This window comes from Rhinolophus ferrumequinum, chromosome 12 (genome assembly GCF_004115265.2).
Source record: "Rhinolophus ferrumequinum isolate MPI-CBG mRhiFer1 chromosome 12, mRhiFer1_v1.p, whole genome shotgun sequence".
NCBI classification, from domain to species: domain Eukaryota; kingdom Metazoa; phylum Chordata; class Mammalia; order Chiroptera; family Rhinolophidae; genus Rhinolophus; species Rhinolophus ferrumequinum.
In genome coordinates, this window is record NC_046295.1 from 25,775,784 (window position 1) to 25,786,549 (window position 10,766).

Sequence of the window (10,766 nt, forward strand, 5' to 3'; positions counted from 1 at the left end):
CATTTTCTCCATCGGAATAAGATAGAGACAAGTACACTAGGCAACCAAAATATATAACAAAAATAACAACTAGTCATCCCCGTCTTCTGGCTAACGTCAGTGCTTATTGTTTCCCTACCCTTGAAAGCTACAATCCTACTTTAATTTTTCAGGTCTCCTGGATAAAAAAAAAAAAAATTACCAAAATATCCAATGACCAAACTATCTTCACTTCACAATGCCACCCAATTCAAAATTGACACCACTTCTTTAAACTTGCCTTAAAATCACCCAGAACAAGCACAAATCCTATAAGATACCTCCTCAAATTCCCTTTCACTGAGACTCCCATGGTTCCTCTGGTATATGCTCTCATTTACTATAGAAAGCTAAATAAACCTAACTCTGTGTGATACAGTTATGTTTCTAGTAGTCTTTGGCTGGTTGACTTCAACACTGGAAACATGGCAAAAACGGACCATGTAAAATGTCTACATAAAGTATGGCTTAGAGTGTAGATTGAAGTTGTAGGCCAAGGTTATGATTTGATTCCAAGTTGCTTGTTAAAAATGAAGTGGGAGGGTAGGAGGGGCTGTAGTGTTGTCAATTTAAATTTTCTATGCAAGCAAGAGAAATCAGAAGTACAGGAATTGTCCCAGTTTTCTCTAATTAACAACAATAGTAGTGTAAACTTTACTGTAATGGAAATATTTTCTCATTTTCCTACAAATTTGAACATTGATTTTTTTCCTGTTTTTTTTTAAATCAGGGAGAAAATGTGAAATTATTAGAGCATCAAGAATCATAAAGCCCACAAATGATTGATTTTTAAAACTTTCCCCTTCCTGAATGCCACACGCTGTTAATTTAGTGTCGTTTTAATCATTTTGGTCTAGTCACACCAGTAAATGCATATCAAGTGATTGCTGTGTGTCAGGTACTATACTAGGGGCTGAAGGATATTGCCCAATGAAAGTACCACTTTATGGCTTTAGAGAGTTCACAGGTTAATGGAAGGTAAGAGAAGAACTAAAATAAAAGTGGATAATTTTGCACATACATTCAGTGAAATTTTAAACCCGGAGCTAGTCTGGGTTTTACAGAGCATATACGCTTTGGTGTTTGGCAAAATAATTATATAATTGTAGGTTTCCCATTTTTCTCTTAAATGTCATTTTCATGAAATGAATAACACAATTACATATAATGAAAGGAGGTAATTATGAAGTGTTGTCAGGTGCTTTATATTTTACATGCCAAGATCTTAGATTGTTTCTAAAGAGAATAAAAGGAGAAAATCAGTGTTTTGACCATTATTCACAATCCAGGGGTATAATTATAGAAGATTGTAGGGTATTTCATTCTAAGATTTACCTAAAGACACTATTTGCGAAACTCTATTTGAATGTTTTTCCTTGCAGTCTTAAAACATGCCTCAAAAAAGAGTTTGTATTTTGGGTTTCTTTAGAGTGAAATCAAAAAAGCTATTAGCCCTCTCAACGTAGAAGTATGTGTACTAGGAAACTGAGTTCTAAGACCTCCACAACAATTCTGGTTGGCATCTAGGAAACACAGACTCCTGGGGATGGGATTTGTCTGTCATTCATGGGAAGAAGCAGCGCGCAGTCAAAGATAAAGAATTATAAAATGGGTCATCTTCACATGTTAATATCTATGAAATGAGTAAACAAAATATACAACAAATACATATTGTTCATATGATAAAAATACTCTATTTGAACTTCTCCTTTTTGCAGGTCCTTTAAAAAAATACACATTTATACTTCCAAGCTATTACATGTGGGATTTTCTTTTAATTACCTTTTAATAGAATTGGCATTATTATCTAATACAACTAGGCATAAATACTTACAGATATTTGTCAAATGTTTAGTTGGAGACCCAGACCATTACAAACATATTTCTCACAAAAAATGTAATTTTCATTTTCTTCCCAAATGACAGTACAGTTATTAGACTCCATCTCTAAAATGCCTACAAGCAAATTTAATTAGTCAGTTAAATGAAACTGTCAGAAATTTAAAAAACATTTTTGTAGTAAATTATAGCCCTAGGTATTTCTTAATTTGCTTTATGTAACTTCAACTGGAAAGTATGTTTATAATATTCTATTTGTTCAGCATGGATGAAAGTCACTTCACATTTACTTTCATCTTCAAATCGCCTGGCCATTTCACAGCTGTTTGAATTTTAATAAGAGGGAACCAGTTTGGAGGATTCAGAGCAAAAAAGATTAAAAAATGATAATAACATTTGGCATTTATGAGGTTTATAATAATTCTGCTCTTGGAAAATATGGAACAAGGCTGATGTTTTTGTTTCAAGTCATAAGTTATGGAAATTAATTCTACAGACAAAATTAATAGGTGTAAAAATTATGGTAATTAGAGTCATGGTAACCAGATATCTTGATGCATTAAGAGCCAGGTCTTGTATTGTGGGTCAGGAATGGCATCACAAAATCATAGTCCTTGATTAAATAAAGCTTTTTATGTAGTATATTTAAGTGTTGTACTAAAGTTATTGAGAATGCCACTCCACCCACCAAAAAAGCCAGAGATAAAATAAATGAAAAGCTAGAAGGAGTCTAGTTGGCAACCACACATGCAATTATAAAGACCTATTCATCTACATGGCTTTTCATCATTTAAAAACATTTTTTTAATACAGTTATGTGCCTGAAAATCTTCCATCATTTCCTTTGAAGTTTTATTGTAAGATAACAAAAATAGAATTCACTTGAATACTTTTCAGTTAGGTGCTTTGCTTGGACATCAAATCTCTTTGTGTCTTTTATCATTTTCTTTTAAGTAAAATCCCCAATTAAAGAATTTGAGATTGAAGAAGAAACTGTGAGAAAATATGTGTATGAAAGTACAACAATGAAAATTATTCCCAAAGAGAAAATAATAGTTGATATGGAAGTAAGTACATACGCGTCTAAATTTCAATAGTAATAAGGTATGTTTTTAGGTAGCAGATATGTAACAGAAACAAGACATTAGAGTACAAAATAAAATGTAATTTAATAGTTTAACATTTTTAATTTAAAGTAGGCTGAAGTTAAAACTGCACATTCCTAATAGAACAGTGAGCTCGATTTTTTTTTCTTTCTTTAAAGTTTATGGAGTTTATTTGGATTTCTGAGGTATAGCAAGATAGCTCAAATAGCAAATTGTACAATTTCATGTTTTTTGAATGAACTTGCAGCCTTGAAAAAAATGTAAATTATAGCATCTTCACCTCTCATTTCTGTTTTATCCACAAAGTAACCCTGACCACATAAATCTCATTATAAAAAAGCTTAAGGTTTAGAAAGAAAAGAAAAGAGAAATATCTGTGGATTTGGACTTTTAAGACCTGGGTTTAAGAATGGAACTCCCTGTTTCCTAATCATGACAACGACTCCATACCTAACTCTTGGCTTCTTTGATATTTAGTTTTCTTGTTTATGGAATGTATATGCTGAAACTTTATATTATAGACTGTTGTGAAAATCAGGTCAAATGAGTAGTGAATACTATGTAGGTGCTTTATAAAATTTGCAGCCCTTTTAAGAAATAGTTTGAGACTGATTTTATGTTTACAATTTCCATAGGTTATTTGAATACTCTGATATGATTGTCTGATTGAAGTCACACCTTAAAAAGTAGGGGAAAGACCACCCTTAAAAGGCTGTTATTATACCAATGTCCATCTTAGGGATTAACAGAGAAGAATTCTGGAGTTTGGGAAATAACATAATGACAGGGTAAAACTTATTATCTATGCTCTGTACTTTGAAGGATTCTGTTGTGCTTGAGTGAAATCCAGAGGTAAAGCAGACAATTTCTGTCAGTAGGCAGAGAAACATCTCTATAGAGACCATATTCTGATCATGTTGATGACACTGATAATGATTAGAATACTTAATTCTTATTAAACACTTACCACTTGCTGGGTGCTGTTCTAAGTATATTGCATGTGTTCAATTTAATCCTCAACAATATGTGGTAGACACTATTGTTATCCTAGTTTACATATGGGGAAACTGAGGCATAGAGAGGTTAAGAAATTGTTAAAGGTCTCATGTCTGATAAGTTATAGGGTTGAGATACAAACCCAGGCATTCCCAATTTGTGTTTTTTTTTTCTTATTCTTATCTTAATTGCCTTATTTTGTAAAAAGAGATTATCTAATCATGTTTCTTTTTGTAGCAGCATATTTCTTTTGATTGTTTGCTTTGCTTTGTTTTTGATAACTCAAGACTTGTAAAGTCTTATTTAAATGTCTCAGTCTTCCTCAGACTTTCTCAAAGGACAATACTATATTCAATTTTGGCAAAGTGCAACAAAGAAGAAAACACTCCCCAGGACTGCTCTGAGGTTAGACAACCTTAAATCATGAGAGGTCACTGAAGTGAAAAACCATGGATTTTTCAGATAGCCATGGTTAACACAGTGCTAATGAATCAGAAGATAAAATATGTGGTAATTGTGAGTCAGAGATAGTTTATCACAAAAAAAGAACTGGAGCTGAAAGTCTAAATATCTACCCCGTGTGAATTTTCTTTCTTCATTGCCAAATTTGAAAAATCAGAATTTGATTTTATTAAGTTATAGCTGTGTTGGGAAAACTGGATATTCATGCAAAAGAATGAAATTGGACCCCTATCTTCTACCACACAAAAATCAACTTATGATGGATTAAAGACTTAAACAGAAGACCTAAAACTATAAAACTTTTCAAAAAAAATATAATGGAAAACTACTTCACTTGGCAATGATTTCTTGGATGTGACACCAAAAGTACAGGCAACCAAAAATAGACAAGTGGGACTGTATCAAACTAAAAAGCTTCTGCACAGCAAAGGAAACAGTCAACAGAGTGAAAAGGTAACCTACGGAATGACAGAAATTATTTGCAAAGCACCTATCTGATTAGGGGTTAAATCCAAAATATATAAGGAATTCCTACAACACAATAGCAAAAAACAAATAAATAAAACAAAGACACAAACAAACAAAAAAACACACACAAAAAAATTTGATTTAAAAATAGACAAGGCATTGAATAGACATTACTCCAAAGAAGACATTCAAATGGCCAACAGGTACATGAAAAGATGTTAAAAATTGCTAATCATCAGGGAAATGCAGATCAAAACCAAAATGAAATATCACCTCACACTTGGTAGGATGGCTGCTATCAAAAAGTCACAAAATAAGTGTTGATGAAGATGTGGAGAAAACGAATCCCTTACACTGTTGATGGAATAGTAGAATGGTGCAGCCATTATGGAAAACACCATGGAATTTCCTCAACAAATTAAAAATAGAACTACCATAGGATCCAACAATCCTACTTCTGGGTATATATCCAAAAATAATTGAAATTAGGATCCCTAATTAATAACTGTACCCCCATATACATTGTAACAGTATTCACTATATCCAACAGTATTCACTATATCCATTGACAGATAAATGGATAAAGAAAATGTGATATGTACATAAAACAGAATATCATTTACCCTTAAAAAAGAAGTCCTACCTTTGGTACAACATGATGGAGTCTAAGGAACATTATACTAAGTGAAATAAGCCAGTCACAGAAAAACATATACTACATCATTCCACTTATAGGAGGAATCTAAAATAATCAATCTCATAGAAGGAGAGAATAGAATGGTTGTTGCCAGAGGCCAGGGGGAGGGAGAAATAGGGAATTATTGATCAAAGGGTGTAGAGTTTTAGTTATGTAAGATGAACACATTCTAGAGATATTCTGTACAGCATAGTGCCTATACTTAACAATCCAATAATACTCACCTTAAAATATGTTAAGAGGATAGATTTCATGTTAGGTATTGTAGTGCAGGGGATCCTGCCGACTTCGCCATGTGTCATGTGGGGCGGCCCGCAGGGTCTCAGCTCCCCACATAAGAATGCAGGACATGGCTAGGCCAAAAAGGAACACCCACGGAGCCACAGGTAGGGGAGTCACACCACTATACTCTCGCTGGCGGCTGTGTTGCAGAAACAGGAAACAGGAGCCACACAATTCCCAACCCTCACTGTTGCGCTTGCAGTCTCAGCCACCATCTTCTTGCTAGCCCCCCTTTTCTGCTAGCATAGCCACAGCAGTTATATTAGTGGCCAATGGCTCACTGGTTACAGCTGACGGCCAACTAGCCACAGCTGATGGCCATTTGATCACAGTCGACGGCTATTTACTACCTGAGCCAGCACCTTTCTATGTGAGGCTGAGAGCCTGGAAACTGCTTTTTGGGGCTCTGTCCCCACACTCCACCCCTACAGGCTCTCGCCTCACAATCTACGCGACAAGCGTCTTCCGCGAGGGGCCCTGTGTGAGGAGCCTGGAGGTGAATGCTATTTCCTGGACACAGCCAAGCTCTCTGGTCACAGCCAGGGTTTCTCAGGGCACCACCAGTACTTCTGGGCACAGCCAGACTTCCTGGACTTCTTAGGGTACCACTAGTCTCCCTGGGCACAGCCAGGGTTTCTCAGGGCACCACCAGTACTTCTGGACACAGCCAGACTTCCTGGGCTTCTTAGGGTACCACTAGTCTCCCTGGGCACAGCCAGGGTTTCTCAGGGCACCACCAGTACTTCTGGGCACAGCCAGACTTCCTGGGCTTCTTAGGGTACCACTAGTCTCCCCGGACACAGCCAGGGCTCTCAGGGCACTGCCACTCTCTCTGGGCACAGCCAGACTTCCTGGACACAGCCAGGGCTCTCAGGGCACTGCCACTCTCTCTGGGCTCTCAGGATACCGTGCTGGAACAATAGCGACTCACAGTCAAGGTACTTACATATTCTCAATGGCGGCCGGTCAAGACACAAAAGCAAATATCTGCCAGTTCCACTACATGGTGGTATGTTCCCAAACAAACAGTCAAGTGGTCCATTAAATTAGGGGTGGAAGGCAATTCCCCATAGTCCATAGTCATTCGCCAGGGCTGTCCTGGGGGTGAGGGATGACCTTGACCTCACCCTCAGCTCCCACGAAGGACTCAGCAAGCCTTTCCTCCTGGGACTACAAGTCCTGCATCCGGGCTGCCTCAGCAAGCACTTCCCAGCTCACAGGGCTGCAAGGACCTTCGCTTTCTCCAGCCTCTGCTGGTTGGGGAAACGTCCACGTCTTCCCACCCCTCCACGGGGTTCCAGCTCTCAGGCAGCTGCTCCTCCTGGTCTTCCTGCAACTGAGTGTTCATATGCACAAACTGCTCCACTGCCCTTCGGGGAGCTTTGGCTGACACCGTACCCTGCTCGCTGCGCCATTTGTCACGCGGGGCGGCCTGTGGGGTCATCCTGCCGACTACACCATGTGTCGTGCGGGGGACTCTGCTCGCTGGACCAGTTGTCACGTGGGGTGGCTTGCGGGGTCTCTGGTCCCACTCCCCACACAAGAATGCAGGACATGGTGAGGCCAAAAGGAACACCCACGGAGCCATAGGAAGGGGAGTCACACCACTATACTCTCGCTGGCGGCTGTGTTGCAGAAACAGGAAACAGGAGCCACACAATTCCCAACCCTCACTGCTCCACTTGCAGGCTCAGCCACCATCTTCATGCTAGCCCCCATTTTTTTGCTAGCCACAGCAGTTATATTAGTGGCCAATGGCTCACTGGTTACAGCTGACGGCCAACTAGCCACAGCTGCTGGCCATTTGATCACAGTCGATGGCCATTTACTACCTGAGCCAGCATCTTTCTATGTGAGGCCGAGAGCCTGGAAACTGCTTTTTGGGGCTCTGTCCCCACAGGTATTCTGAACACACAGTAGTAAATCACAATTAAGTCCAAACCAAAATGGGAAAGGAAAAGACTCATATCAACAGTGTTGTCACTGGACACATAGATTCGTGAACGTCTACCGCTGCAGGCCATCTAATCTGCAAATGCGGTGGGATCGACAAAAGAACCACTGAAAAATGTGAAGAGGCTGCTGAGATGGGAAAGGGCTTCTTTGAGTCTGCCTGGGTCTTGGATCAACTGAAAACTGAACGTGAGCTTGGGATCACCACTGATATCTCCCTGTGGGAATTCAAGACCAGCAAACATTATGTGACCATTTTGGATGTCCCAGGACACAGATAATTTATCGAAAACATGACTGTGCCATCCTGATTGTTGCTGCTGGTGTTGGGGAATTTGAAGCAGGTGTCTCCAAGAATGGGCAGATCTGTGAGCATGCCCTTCTGGTTTACACACTGGGTGTGAAATAACTAATTGCTGGTGTTAAAATAGATTCCACTGAGCCACCCGATAGCTTGAAGAGATATGAGGACATTGTTAAGGAAATCACCACCTACATTAAGAAAATTGTCTACAACCCTCAACATGCTAGAGCCAAGTGCTAATACACCTTGGTTCAAGGGATGGCAATTCACCCGTAAAAATGGCAATGCCAGTGGAATGACACTGCTTGGAGCTCTGATTGTATCCTGCCTCCAACTCATCCAACTGACAAGACTTTGTGTCTGCCCCTCCAGGATGTAAACAAAATTGGTGGTATTGGTCCTGTCCTTCTGGGCTGAGTGGAGACTGGTGTTCTCAAACCTGACATGATGGTTACCTTTGCTCCAGTCAATGTTACAAATGAAGCAAGGTTTTTTGAAATGCCCCATGAAGCTTTGAGTGAAGCTCTTCCCGGGGACAATGTGGGCCTCAATGTCAAGAATGTGTCTGTCAAAGATGTTTGCCATGGGAATGTGACTCGTGACAGCAGAAATGATCCAGCAATGGAAGCAGCTGGCTTCATGGCTCAGTTGATTATCCTGAACCATTCAGGCCAAATCAGTGCCAGATATGCACCTGGATTGGATTGTCACACAGATCACATTGCTTGCAGATTTGCTGTGCTGAAGAAGATTGATTGTCATTCTGGGAATAATCTGGAAAATGGCCCAAAGTTTGTGAAATGTAGTGATGCTGCCATCGTTGATATGTTTCCTGGCAAGTTCATGTGTGTTGAGAGCTTCTCTGACTCTCCTCCTCTGGGCCATTTTGGTATTTGTGACATGAGCTAAACAGTTGCTGTGGGTGTCATCAAAGCAGTGGACAAGAAGTAGCTGGAGCGGGCAAAATCACCAAATCTGCCCAGAAAGCTCAGAAGGCTAAATGAGTATTACCCCTATACCTGCCACTCCAGTCTTAATCAATGGTGGAAGAACAGTCTCAGAACTGTTTGTCTCAATTGGCCATCTAAGTGTAATAGTAAAAGACTGGTTAATGATTACAATGCATCGTAAAACCTTCAGAAGAAAAGGAGAATGTTTTGTGGACCATTGTGTGTGTGTGTGTGTGTGTGTGTGCGCGTGTGTGTGAGAGAGAGAGAGAGAGAGAGAGAGAGAGAGAGAGAGAGAGAGAGAGTTTTTAAGTTATTAGGTTTTAAGATCAGTACTTTTTAATGAAAACAACTTGACCAAATATCTGTCACAGAATTTTGAGACCCATTAAAACAAAGTTTAATGAGAAAAACAAATAGCCACATGTGACCAGTGGCTACTATGTTGGGCAGTATAGATAAGAAAATATTTCCATCATCACAGAAAATCCTACTGGACAAGGATGCTCTGGAGGTTTCATCCCCTTGGTTTCTATGAATGCAGCACTATAAGACCAAGATTCACCATGGAACCAGGTTGGAGGCACTATATTATAAAGCATTATAAAGCATGAAAAGCATATAAACCATATTATAAAGCATTAAAGGGAATATTTGTATTAAGATACATTATTCTGGGAGCCTAGTTATAGTGACAGAAATATCTTATCAGATCCATATAGTGCTTTCCTCACTTGTTTGGTATGATTCAAAGGAATAATTCTTGCTCACTAGATGATGGTACTTTGCAAAAGCAAAAAATAGCAATGTTTTTCTTTGTGTAGGTATATTGTCTGAAAGAAAATATACTATAATCCAACATATGATGGGAATGAGAATACTGCAGAACAGGAACACAGATAGATCATTCATTTGTCAATCTATGTAGGGCCAACTACGAGCCAGGTTCTGAGAAGCAGTATCATAAAGATGGATATAGCACCTCAATTTTCCTTTGTGGAGATACTTGTTGCTACCCACATCCAAGATACTGCTAAATAACCCAGACCTTGCCAAATGATGTAGTTCTTCTCACTGGCCATAGTGATTCATTCAGGGATGGGCATGAAGAGAATGAAATTTAATTCTAGGAACTACTTCTAAATAGAAGGTAGGGGTGAGTATGATGCAGAGTTGCCAGAGGCCACCACAGAGAGATGTAGTCTGAGAATAAAGGAAAAGAATGACAGTGAGTCCTATGTCTAGCCCCAGTGTCCAGCAGTGCCCCAAAGCAATATTACTCTGCACGTTTCAGAAGCTTTTTTTTTTTTCTTAAATAAGTATTAGTTGCATTTCTCTCACCTGAAATGAAAACATCTTGATTTAAAAAATAATCTAAAGTGTGAAACTAGACATGCCCTTAGAGGTAATCTGAGCTTACTTACTTTTTTTCTATTAGAGAGAACCCATTGGACTTTTAGATAAATGCATACCCTTTAGGGTCTTGGAAGTGTTGGTCAAAACAAACAAGCATAAGCACAAAATTCGTTGAAGATTAATGGTTTATTTTAATGTAGCATTCACATTTTGCATTTCACTTTTTGGTATATGTAGTCCTTTGATAATTAATATGAGTAATCTTACAAGGGCTTAATAATCAAATAGAAATTGAAGTAACATTATATTGGAAGAAAACATATAAATGTGCCAAGTTT

The 10,766-nt window shown here is 38.9% G+C and overlaps 1 pseudogene; it reads left to right on the forward strand.

Moving 5' to 3' along the window:
- Window positions 1-9,129, forward strand: part of LOC117031508 (elongation factor 1-alpha 1-like) — a 28,567-nt pseudogene extending 19,438 nt beyond the window's left edge.
- The last annotated feature ends 1,637 nt before the right edge of the window (window positions 9,130-10,766 follow it).